Here is a 13,639-nt window from a genome sequence, read left to right on the forward strand (position 1 = left end):
TTTAGACAAGCTGTTCTTCAAGTATCAAGGTACAGAACAACTTTTAAACACGCAAGGGATCTGAATATTCTGTTCCCATGATCCCTTCTTGAAGAACATAACTGGATGCGCTCCACCCACTAAGAGACGACTGAGGACACTGAGCAAAAGGACTACTGATGAGCATTCAACGATTCACTGTAGATGTAAGACTAAATGGCAGGAACCTAAGTGGAGGAACAACATGTTATGTGTTATATATAATGTGTTTTATGTGCAGAAGAACAGAAACAATAAAGCTAAAAAGTGGAAGGTGGGAGAAGGAAGGAGGAGAGTATATTAGCTCATGGTCGTTGTGTAGGCAATACAAAGAGTCAAAACATCCCACTACAACGGACATGATAGTAGAGGAGAAAATAAGAAAATAGGACTGGAGCTCCAATGCACAACATAGTGCTTATAGTCAACATTTAAACTCCAAAATGCTAAAGAGGCAAGGTTTTAACTGTTCTCTACCACACACACACACACAAAAGGTAATTATGTGATGTGGTAGCTAATGTTATTGTGGTAATCATTTTGCAATACATAAGTGTATCTAATAAAAACACTGTGTACCTTAAATTTAATACAATATTATATGTCAATTGACTCAACTGAAAAAGAAACAGAGGATTAAGGACACTAAGATGATATTAAGTAAAAAGTAACCAATAGAACAAAAACACAAACTACCCAAATACCAAAAGAAATTTCAAAAAGCAAAGAAAACATGTCAAATAAAAATTGTAGCAAGTAAAAATAAAATACATATTAGAATTGTAAGATTATATGACAGAGTTGAAGTCACATGAATAAATATAAATTTGCTTAACTTGGCTATTCAAAAGATTTTTAAGTATATTTTATTGCTTATGCTATTACAGTTGTCCCATTTTTTGTCCCTTTACCCCCCCTCTGCTCTGCACCATCCCTCCCTCCAGAATCCCTCCCCCTTAGTTCATGTCCATGTGTTGTACATATAAGTTCTTTGGCTTCTCCATTTCCCATACTATTCTTAATCTCCCTGTCTATTTGTACCTACCATTTATGCTTCTTATTTCCTGTACCTTTTCCCCATTCTCCCTCCTCCCCACTGATAACCCTCCATGTGATCTCCATTTCTGTGATTCTGTTCCTATTCTAGTTGTTTGCTTAGTTTGTTTTGTTTTGGGTTTAGTTGATGATAGCTGTGTGTTTGTTGTCATTTTACTGTATGTAGTTTTGAACATCTTCTTTTTCTTAGATAAGTCTCTTTAACACTTAATATAATGAGAGTTTGGTGATGATGAAAGCCTTTAACTTGACCTTTTCTGGGAAGACTTTATCTGCCCTCCCATTCTAAATGACAGCTTTGCTGGATAGAGCAATCTTGGATGTAGGTCCTTGCCTTTCATGACTTGGAATACTTCTTTCCAGCCTCTTCCTGCCTGTAAGGTTGCTTTTGAGAAATCAGCTGATAGTGTTGTGGGAATTCCTTTGTAGGTAACTGTCTCCTTTTCTCTTGCTGCTTTTAAGATTCTATCTTTAATCTTGGATAATGTAATTATGATGTGCTTTGGTGTGTTCCTTCTTGGGTCCAACTTCTTTGGGACTCTCTGAGCTTCCTGGACTTCCTGAAAGTCTATTTCCTTCACCAGATTAGGGAAGTTCTCCTTCATTATTTGTTCAAATAAGTATTCAATTTCTTGCTCTTCCTTTTCCCCAATAATTTCTGGTACCCCTATAATTCAGATGTTGGAGCATTTAAAGTTGTCCTGGAGGTTTCTAAGCCTCTCATTTTTTTTTGAATTCTTGTTTCTTCATTATGTTCTGTTTGAATGTTTACTTCTTCTTTCTCTTCCAAATTGTTGATTTCAGTCCTGGTTTCCTTCCCTCCACTGTTTGTTCCCTGTATATTTTTCCATATTTCACTTTGCATAGCCTTCCCTTTTTCCTCTATATTGCTACCATACTTGACCATTTCTGTGAGCATCCCGATTACCAGTGATTTGAGCTCTGCTTTGATAGGATGGCTAGCTCTTCACTGCTTAGTCCTACTTTTCTTGGAGCTTTGATCAGTTCTTTTGTTTGGGCCATATTTGTTTTTTTGTCTCTGGTGGCCTGCATTGGACCTTTAGGTATTTGCCAGGGTGGGGCAACCCAGGTCCCTGCTTGTGGTGCTGTATGTGGGGATGGGGCCAAAAAGGAGCAATGCTTCCCAGCTGGCTTTTAGTCACTTCTCCCACTGTCCAAAAGCAAACTGGTCCATTCTGGTGCTGATTCCTGGGTAGTTGAGTTTGTGTATGTTCTAGGACCTTGTGGGTCGAACTCTCTTGTGAGGCTGGAAGTTTCTCCCACCGCAGCAACCCCCACAGATTTTTACAATCAGAGATTTTGAGTCTTTATTTCCCTTGGAACTCTAGGTTGCGCAATGTGTCTTGCTCCCCAGTTCTTCCTTCCAGTTTATCTGCACGCACAGGGGACCTCCTGGTTCCCAGCCACCGCCTTGCCATGAGTCCTCTCCATAGAGGCTGCCCATCTCCACCCTTCCTACTGTCTGGATGAATGTTTCTTCTTTAACTCCTTGAAGGTTGAGACGGACTTCCATACAATTTGATTTTCTGGTGGTTCTGGGGTTTTGGGGTCTTAAGTTTTTTGTTGTCCTTATTTTGGTTGTGTGAGGAGGCAGAGTGTTATCTACGTACGTCTCCATCTTGGCTGGAAGTCTAAAAGATTTTCAGTTTGGCTGACAAAGCAAGACCCTATGGTATGCAGTATAGAAGAGAGATGCCTAAAATAAAGTGTTCAGAAAGACCAGTCGTTGGCACACTATACCCCATCAGCCAAATATGATCTATTACATGTTTTATATGGCCCATAAGCTAAAAAAAGTCTCTATGCTTTTGAGTGGTTGTAAAAACTCTAAAGAATAGCATCATGCCATGTAAAAATGATATAAAATCCATATTTCAATGTCCATTAATGAAGTTTTATTAGAACACAACCCAGCTCATTCATTTATGTACTGACTTTTCTGCTTTCGTGCTGCAAAAGCAGAGTTAAGTAGTTGGAAAAGAGCCCACTTGGTCTGTAAAGAATCAGGGATACAATGCCAATCTGAACACACATAGGGGTTCACAGGGAAATTCTACCAAACCTGCAAAGACCAGAATAGTAGCAATGCTTCATAAATTGTTTCAGAGCACTGAAAATTAAGGAAAACTTGCTGATCTTTTTATGAAGCAAGTATAACATTGACACCTAAACCTAATGAAAATAATACTTTAAAAAAAGAGAAAATGACAGATGAAAGTCACTTGCAGGTATTATTTCCAAAGTTTTAAGTAAAATATTAGGAAACAAAATTCAATACCATATTAAGAGAATTATACACTTTGACCAAATGCTATCTATTCTACACACAAAAAAGAGAAAATTCCTCCAAGTAGGGTTCTAATGTAAAAATTGAAGCCATGCAAAAACATGTGAATTCCTCTCTAGCACATGTTATCGTCTGATGTGTGCAGCAAAACAAAACAAAAACACACAGGAGGATAAGCCAGAAACTTACAGGGCTGGTTATGTAGAGGAAAGGGTGAAAACGGAATGGAAAGGAGTGGGGTTGGGAATGGGGCAGAAGGAATGGGAAAGTGACAGATCTCTGAGGAATACCGTTTTGTGTAGTTCAGAGTTTTAGACCCATGTTATTGCTATAGGACTGAAAAATAAATATATCAAATAATACCAAGGGGCAAAATAAAAAAGGAAACACAAACAGAAACTGATAAATCTTACTGTTCAAATGAATAATGTAATCACACTGAAAATAGTGGAGAAACTGACCCAAGCAACTTTTGAATACACTTCTTTGATAATATACCTTAGGCTAAGGATAAAACACAGTGTAAATAAGTATTTAACCTGGGTTAGTAGTTTTTTTCCTTTCCACAGAAGTATAGTCAGCAATTCTAAAATTATTTTCTTTATATTTAAGAATTGAGTAAATATATTTCATGTAATGGTGAGTCTATGCCACTAAAAATAATCATAAATATAAAAATGGATTGTGGTGAATGCCTAAAATAAAGTCATGTAGTGTTGGGTTGTAACTGGTAGTTTTATGATTTAATTCATGAAGGTTTTTAGTATATACAGACAGACAGATAGATAAAGAGGTATAATACACACAAATTTCCTAATTTTAGCCATTGAAAAGGCCAAGAAGCAATGATACCCCAGCCTACCTAGAACTAGAATCTTGGTTTCTAAACATCATTTTTCACTAAAAAGATCAGAACTGCAAAAGATGATCCTGGGACTATGAGATACCACTTCACACTGGTCAGAATGGCCATATTATACACAAAACAAACAACAAGTGTTGGATGAAAGGGAACCCTAGTGCACGGTTGGTGGGAATGCAGACTGGTGCAACCACTGTGGAAAACAATATGGAATTTCCTCAAAAAACTAAAAATGGACTGCCTTTTGACCCAGGAATTCCACTACTGGGATTTACCCTAAGAACGCTGAAACACCAATTCAAAAGAACTTATGCACCCCAATATTCATAGCAGCACAATTTACAACAGCCAAGGGCTGGAAGCAACTTAAGTGCCCATCAGTAAATGAATGGATCAAAAAACCATGGTACGTTTACAAAAGGGAATACTACACAGCAAAAAAAAAGAAGAAGCTCCTATCATTCATGACAGCATGGATGGAACTGAAGAGCATTATACTAGGTGAAATAAGGCAGGCGGTGAAAGACAAGTACCATATGATCTCACCTGTAAGTGGAATGTAATCAACAAAACAAATGAGCAAGCAAAATACAACCAGAGATATTGAAATAAAGAACAAACTGACAGTAACCACAGGGGAGGAAGAGGGGAATAACACGGGAAAAAGAGGAAGGGTTGTCAAGGAACATGTATAAAGGACACATGGACAAAGCCAAAAGGGGGTAAAACCAAGAGTGGGGTGGCAGAGAGTGGTGAGGGGATAATGGAGTCACCTGTACTTGAACAATAATAAAAAAAATAAACCTGGACCATCTTGTGCCAGAAGATGAGGAAGTGTTCAAGGAATGATGAGGAAGGCCATGTGAGCTAGTTTGACAAATTCAGGAAAATTTGAGCATCAAAATAAAAAGTAGTAAAGGATTACAAGCTTCTCTTTCCCTGTACATAAAAGTCTGTAATGTAGTCGCTAGGAGTTATAACTATTGAAGGCTAAAATATGACTCCCTCTAGTATATGCAGATGCATTTTCAGCAGTTCACAGCTTGAAAAGGCATGACTCCAAGGATTAATGCCTTTGTGGCAGAATAAAGGCAGTGGGTGAGGCACAGCTGCTCTACGGAGAGTGCAAGGAAGTGAAGTCAGACTTAGACACAGACATGCGTGTGCTTATCCTTTTATCATTCGTGAAAGATAACTCTCAGAAAAGCAACAGAAGAACCATGCTGTGGAAGAAGCAAGAGCCTCTGATATCTAGGTCAGGCAGACAGATGGCATTGTGAGGTGAGGGAGACGGGGAGTAGGACACACAAACACGCACACCAGGAAGTGGGATGAGATGACCCAAAGTAAAAGGGCTGGTGAACAACAGGCAGCCCTAACATTAATGTGAGCTAAGACATGAAAGAGAAAGTCAGTTTGTTGGATATCCATCACTATCTCCTGCTCAGCCACCTTTCCCTGGTAACAGAACACTTCTGCAGCAAGCCCAATCCACAAACAGATCCCACCCCCATTGTCCTAGGGGGTAGGGACATTTGTCCCAGGCTTGCACATTCAGTGTGCCCTGTATGTCCCTGGCCAGATGACTGGTTCCAGCTGGGGGGTTGGGGTACCTGACCTAAATACAGAGTCCGAATCCTCCACAGCGGTGCCTGCCAGCCTGCAATGTACATTTGCCTCACCCGGGGAGCTTTTAAAAATGGTAACTCTGACCTAGCAGGGAGAGGGCAGGCTTGAGACTCTGGATTTCTAATAAGGTCTCTGGTGATGCCGATGCTGCTGGTCCAGTGTCACAATCTCGAATATCAATGCTCTTCAGGCACTTCCTGCTGGCAGGGTCAGCAGAGAGGAAGTGCTGTTCTTCAGAGTAGCTAAGCTGACAGACCTGATTTTAGGGGCCGGTGGCTTTTCTACAAGCTACAGTTTGGCTTGTTCTGTTTCTGTCACTCATGTCTTTGTGTGTCATTAGATTACACACACAAAGAAAACAGAGGCTGTTTATTTATCACTCCCTCAATGGTGTCATTGGTGATTTACATACAAAGATGCATAATCAATGTTCTACAACCAATTGGAAAGAAAATTTTAACCCTTCCCATGAAGGAGGTGGAGAAGATATTTTAATGAAGTGGTCAGGGATGTGAAGGAGGAGGATCAGTGACTCGCTACGACCCTCCGAATACCCCAGAGACAGCCCTTCACGTTGACCTGATGCAGCTAGGACACACGGTGTCACTCTCACAATCCCTCACACTGGTCATTACGGAGAATCACAAACCAATGCCCCCAAAGTGCAAAAATAACCTCCAAATACAGGATTAAAGGAACTACAGAGAAATATTATTAATCTGGTTTACAGATTTATTCAGTGCTTCCCCGGACAGTCCTAACCTAAACAGTATGGTCTCTAACACGTCAACTACAAAAGAAATTGTCAATTTCTTTTAAAGACAAGAGAAGGAAATGTTATTTTTAAAAGAAAAAAACAATTTCCAGAGACTAGTCAACAGCTTGGAATACACTGGAAACTATTCTGGAAGAGTATCATTAAGTCACTGTGATATCTTCCCAGGAAGAAAGTCTCCCTAATTCACTTCCCCTTTTAAGACAATAACCCAGAAGTATCCTCCCGACTGACAGAGAATCCCAACTCCTAACTTCCTCACCTGGATTTAAGCAAGATTTTTTAAAGGGGAAAAAGCCTCCTCTTTCAACCAAGGCCTGATTAAAAGTCTAGTGACTTTTAAGATCAGTCAATAATTTTCCTTCTTGACCAAGTTAAGTTTTATCCCTTTAAAAATGTCATCTTTTTTTTAAAAAAAGACCTTATTTATTTATTTATCTTTAGAGGGGAAGGAGAGAAACATCAATGTATGGTTGCCTTTTGTGCGTTCCCTGCTGGGAGTTGGCCTGCAGGGAACTGGCCTGCAACCCAGGCATGTGCCCTGACTGGGAATTGAACCGCGATCCTCTGGTTCACAGGCCTGTGCTCAATCCACTGAGCTACGCCAGCCAGGGCTAAAAATGTCATCTTTAATACTAAAAATCAATACAGAGAAAGTAACTAATTCAACCCACCTAATGACTTATTTACACACACGCACACAATTCCTGGACAGAAAACTCCCTAAAGGAGGAGCGCATGCAGAAGGATCCTAGACGCGGTTTATCTTTCAGGCCACCCAGCGCCCAGGGTGGGCGTGTTCTCTCCAACTCCACCCCTCCCAGAGAGATAGCTCTCCGTTTTCCAGGTCCAGGTCCTCTGCCGGCAAGCTGAAAGTCCAGTTCAGGAGAGACTTACTAGAAAGCCTGATTGTAGGTGCATTTCTAAACTGCATTCTACTCTGTATTCTATTTGTCTGATTTCTGTATCTTTCAATGAAATAAAAAGTTAGAGCACAAAAGAAAGGGTATGATTATCAATCACCTCCTCAAACATCAAAAATTAGCAGCTTCTATAGACTAATAATTGAGATAATTATTAATAATTGTATAATCCTTATACAATTATTCCTAAATGATTTAACACAGCTCTTAGATTATAGGTATTTTTCTATCACAAACAGAAAAAAGTATTTTCCTTTTGAGAATAAGACAATCCTTCAATCTTGGCCATGGACTCAAAAATGAATCCATGCAGACATATTTACTGTGTGCATATGAAAAAGGATACTGATAATTTAATCTCTGAAAAATATGTACTCAACTATACCATCTTTTAGTAGCCAGTGTTTTCCAGTTTAATTAATTCTTCAACCTCTTTAATAAAGATAAGAACATATTAAATCATAGTTTTGAAGGTATTTCTATAAGAGATAAAGTAATAAAGACAAAGCATGAAGTTTTCTGGACAAATAATATAATACAGGAGTAAAGTTTAAAGAATCTAAATAATAGGTGTTAGCACATTTCTAAACTATTTTAAATATTAGGATGGATTTGGACAGAAACTGTACATTTATCAATTCGGGGTTAGTTTAAATTGCTGGCTCTCAGATACAGGAATACAGTATTGTTGATTTAAAAGAAATTCATATTCTTTAAGTACCAGGCAAGTAGATGGCAGAGGTGATGTATAACAATGATTTGGAGAGCTAGCAGAAGGAGTCTGCACCTTCAGTTATGAAAGTGCATCAGACTCGCTCCCCCAAATGGAAAAGCTCCGAACCAGGCACTCTCCAGGTCACAGCACAGGGTGGAGTCTGAAGGTCAGCAGCAGACAGGAGTCTGAAGGCTCTCACCAAGTGGAGGAAACATAAGGTCCGAGCTGAGGTCTGCCCAGGGAGCTGTGCAGAGGAGAAACTCTAGAAATCTGCACTTGGGTATCTGTCTGAATGTTTGGATGCACCAACAACACAGGGTGAGGCTGCAGGAAGCCTAGCGAAATGTAACTACATAGGGGCTGTAGGATGAAAGAGACCCTAGAGGCCACGGGGGCTAGGAGACATTGGAGTTCCAACTCAATACGGTGAAGAGACCTCACTGAACTCTCCAGCTACACGGCTGAGGCCCCAAGAAAGGTCATGCCTTAGGGGTAGGGCTACTCTGTGTCTATAAACAATATGAAGGCAGTCATGTTTCTGCATGAGCCAGGCTTTCTGAGCAAGGGAAAATGGCATCTGATTAAATGGTGATTACACAGAGTCTTCTGGAATGATACAGACATTTATCTCCCAGAGTATGTGTTTGCATGTCAAAAGGTAACAAAACCTGGAGCCATTTGTTTACATTCCAAAGGATAATTTCACCCCCCTCTTCCCTGCTCTCTTCCCCACCCTCCTCTCCTCTCCTCTCGTCTTCTCTAGAGGGGCAGATGTTCAACTATGCAAGTAGCTCCTCCCTTTTAAGCTCCAAGATTAATAACTTTGAATTCCTCTCATGTACTAGAAATGCCCAACCCTGTCCATGTGGGGTGACATATGCCCTCATATAACCCCTGAGGAAAATGAAGTGAGGACAATCAATGCCAGATCTGCAGAGTCAGTCGGCCTCTGATCCAGAACCTCAGGTTTACTGTCAGGAAAAAATAGATATAGATATAAAAACTTATTACTCTAGTTATAGAATAAGCATTACTTTAGACCTGCCCTTAAAAAGTCTAAAAATAAGCCTCAACCCAATTAAGCTGTTTCTCCAATAGGTTAACTATCTTACAGAACAAAACTCAACAGTCTCTACAGAATATAAAACAGAAACTCACAGACACAAACTCACAGACACAGACAACAGAGGGGTGGTTACCAGAGGGAAGGGAGGTGGGGGGTACTAAAGGGTAAAGGGAGACAAATATAGGGTGACCGAGGATGATTTTTGACTTTGGGTGGTGGGCACACAACGCCATTCTGTGGTCCATCATGTACCACAGAAATGGACACTTGAAACTGGCATAAATAAACTCTTATTATTATCTGAATAAAAGGCAAGAAAACCCATATTCTCAACAATATAATGTTCATAATGCTCAGAATACAATAAAAATTGCAGGACAAGAGAAACAAACAAAAAAAGTACTATCATAGAGGAAAAAAAGTGAATAGAAACAGTCCCAGAGATGACACGGATGTTGAAATTAGAAGACAATCAGTCAGATATTTCTACTCAAGCCAAGGGCTATCTTATCTGTACCCCATGATTTAGGAGCTGCCTAGAGGAAAAAAGTCTCAAGTTTTTCTCCAAGAGACAACTTTAAATCCACTCAAAAAGTACACACTGAAATTTCCAATCACTGAAGACAGCCTTTGCTCTGGAAGGTCTTGTGACAGGTGTTACTAATAATCCAACTGTACCATAAAAGAATCCTAATTTGGCTTTGCCTTATTTACTTTTTTAGCAGTTTATACCAGGAACAGCCATGATAAATTACCTGCAAACTGAATTCTCAGGCAACTAAATACAATAACATGTTGAATAAGACTGTTAAGAATTAAGCACCATACACCAAAATGAATTCAAGGTGGATAAAAGACTTAAATATAAGCCGTGAAACCATTAAAGTCCTAGAGGACAACATTGGCAGGAAAATCTCAGATATTCCATGCAGCAATATTTTTACTGCTATGTCCCCTAGAGCAAGGGACATAAAGGAAAGAATAAACAAATGGGATCTCATCAAAATTAAAAGCTTCTGCATGGCTAAGGAAAACAGTATTAAGGTAAAAAGAGAAGCAACTGTTTGGGAAAACATATTTGCCAATGATGCCTCAGACAAAGGTTTAATCTCCAAAATATACAAAGAACTTACACGACTCCACTCTAAGAAGACAAGCAACCCAATTAAAAAAATGGGCAAAGGACTTGAACAGACACTTCTCCAAGGAGGACATACAGAGGATCCAGAGACACATGAAAAGATGCTCAATGTCACTAGCTATCAGAGAGATGCAAATTAAAACCACAATGAGATACCACTTTAAACCAGTCAGAATGGCCATCATAAACAAAGCAAGAAACAACAAATGTTGCAGAGGTTGTGGGGGAAAAGGGGACCCTAGTACACTGTTGGTGGGATTGCAGACTGGTACAACCACTATGGAAATCAGTACAGAATTTTCTAAGAAAACTAAAAATGAACATGCCTTTTGACCCAGCAATTCCACTTTTAGGAGTATATCCTAAGAACCTTGAAACACCAATGTTCATTGCAGCACAATTTATAATAGCCAAGAGTTGGAAGCAACCTAGATGCCCGTCAGTAAATGAATGGATCAAAAAACTATGGTACATTTACACAATGGAATTCTACGCAGCAGAAAGAAAGAAGGAGCTCCTACCTTTTGCAACATCATGGATGGAACTGGAAAGCATTATGCTGAGTGAAATAAGGCAGGCGGTGAAAGACAAATACCATATGATCTCACCTTTAACAGGAACCTAAACAACAAAATAAACAACCAAGCAAAATATGACCAAAGACACTGAAATACAGAACAGGCTGACAGGGACCAGAGGAGAGAGTGAAGAGAATCACAGGGGAAAAGGGGAAGGATTCACAGGAACAAGCATAAAGAACACATGGACAATAACTAAGATGGGGGTGGAAATGGGAGGGAGGTGGGGAGCACTGGGGGGGGGATGGGCAGGGCTGGGAATATAAGACAGAAAACTGTACTTGAACAACAATTAATTAATTAATTAATTAAGCAAGCAAAATATAACCAGAGACATTGAAATTAAGAACAATCTGACAATAACCAGAGAGGGGTGGGGTGGGAGGGGATAATGGCGGGGGGGGGGGGAAGAGTTTTCAGGAACAACTATAAAGGACACATGGACAAAAACAGGTAGAAGGGGGCGAGGGAGGTGGAAGCAGAGGAGGGAAGTGGGGAGTCGTGGGGAGCAAATGTAGACAACTGTACTTGAACAGCAGTAAAATAATTTTTAAAAAAGAATTATCTAGGACTACTGAAAAACATCAGCTTTAAAGGTTGGCTTTATCTATGCATTAACTGAAACGGTAATAATTGTGTTCACTATGTGCCAGGTGTGCCAGATTCTATAAGTTAAACACAACTTAAACGGACATATATAAACATGGGTATTAGAGTATTTTGAGAAATACAGTAGAGGTTTAGAAAAAGGAAGTAATTCTACTTGTCTGGGGTTTGGATTACATCCTAAAGGATGAACAGCACTTCCTCCAATGGACGGAGCCTGAAGGTTCTGCAGGAGGAAGCACACACCGGGGTTCCGGGTACGACTGATTTTGAGCTTGTTTACTTTTCTCCCTGAGAGTAACTCATCGGTTTGTGCGGTCTTTTCAATATCTGTCCATTTACCTTCGTTTCACATGTTTATGCTTAAATGTTTATGTATTGGGGATTTTTATTGTAAACTACTTCAAGCCCCTTTTGGAAGTATTTTCTACAGTGTAAGTACAAGGAATAGCACTGCAGAAGCTACTTACATACCTTCAGTTTATTTTTATATGCATTTGGGTTTAATCTACTCATACCTTAAGTTTGTTTATGAATATATTTTGGATTTCCCCGTATATGCAGAAAAAAAGAAACTCATAGAACACATATCAGTCTCCATGTGCCATACTTGTTTCTGAACCCAGAAATGACTACCCCCAATATGATATGTAGTCAAGAGTAATTTTAAGACTCAAAATTTCCCTTAGTAGTATGCAGCAAAAATTTTCCTACAACTTCTAGAACCTTCACATTAGCAAAACCCCAAAGGGTCTTTGATATAGCAATGCTTTTAGAAATGTTAACTGACTTCCACAAATAGCTGTCATCCTGTCAACTACGTGGGTGTGAACCCAGTCTGAGATGAGGTGTGTGAACAGCCTGTTCACAGGGCCTTTGTTTAATTTTGGTTCAATGACCCTTCCTATAAAAACTCCTACACATACATGCACGAATAAATTACTCTTACACTAACAAAAGTGAACCAGTAAGAGTATCTGGAAAACTCCTGGGAAGTTTCTCCACAATGTTATAAATAAAAGCCATGGCAGCATTTGTGTGTATTTTTGTATCTACAGAATTGATGTTTTAAATGACTACACATGCTCTTAAAAAGGAGGAGGATAATAAAGTCAGTCATACAGTAACAAAAAGTAACTGCTACCTGACAGATTTTCTTCTGCCTTGCTCTCCTCCAAAGGTAATGCAAAAAGAGTAAAACAAACACGACAGAGGTTCTGCGTTTTCCCACTGCCTTATACCTTTGTCCTCTTTTCTTGTTCTTTACTATCTACCACCCCTGCCCTATGAACTCTGACCCTTCAGTAGTAAACTACAAAGCTTGCAAAAACAGTCCTCAGAAAATACCATTCTGACTGGTTACTGAGTCCTCAAGCAAGAGGAATGAAAAAGAAACAACACCTGGAGGAGTTGTAGCTGCTCATGGAGGTTCAAGCTGAAAACTGCACGTGGCCAAACCTCAAGGTCACATGGTGGACTTTCCCATATCCTATAAAAGACCTGGCCCTGCTTCAACTGGAGAGTCCCCACCTGCTTTTCAGGTGCTCATGGCAACACATTTAAAGGATGTTTTTAACTTCTATTTGTGTCACCTAAATAATTTTCTCTTAGCAGTAAATTCTAGACACAACTTAGTAAAGCAGAAGATAGAAAGCAAATGTACTCATTCACTTTAAAATCCCAGCTTCGAGCAAGATTTTGTAGAATTTATAACTACAAAATACTATAAAGATGTTTAATGTTAACAGTATAAAGAAGCTGGTTTCTAATGTTCCTTAACCACAGAACATTAACAGAATAAAGTTAACAATTTCAAAGTTCTACCATTTGAATGGCAGCAATGCTATTTGCCTTAAATCAGAAGCACATCTCCAAGGTCTCCATTAACTGCCACTTGACAGGACGTGTTACCATGGTGGTCACGTTCCATCTGTCTCCATAGTCCGTGATCTGCCTAGCATA

The 13,639-nt window shown here is 39.5% G+C and overlaps 1 protein-coding gene across 8 annotated transcripts in view; it reads right to left on the bottom strand.

Annotated features, from left to right (window-relative positions):
• LRRC49 (leucine rich repeat containing 49) overlaps nt 1-13,639 on the bottom strand; it is a 167,028-nt gene that overhangs the window by 77,595 nt on the left and 75,794 nt on the right. The gene's annotated exons all lie outside the window — the stretch shown is intronic.

This window comes from Sturnira hondurensis, unplaced genomic scaffold (assembly GCF_014824575.4).
Source record: "Sturnira hondurensis isolate 20B ecotype Veracruz unplaced genomic scaffold, ASM1482457v3 Scaffold0005329, whole genome shotgun sequence".
In the NCBI taxonomy this organism is placed as follows: Eukaryota; Metazoa; Chordata; class Mammalia; order Chiroptera; family Phyllostomidae; genus Sturnira; species Sturnira hondurensis.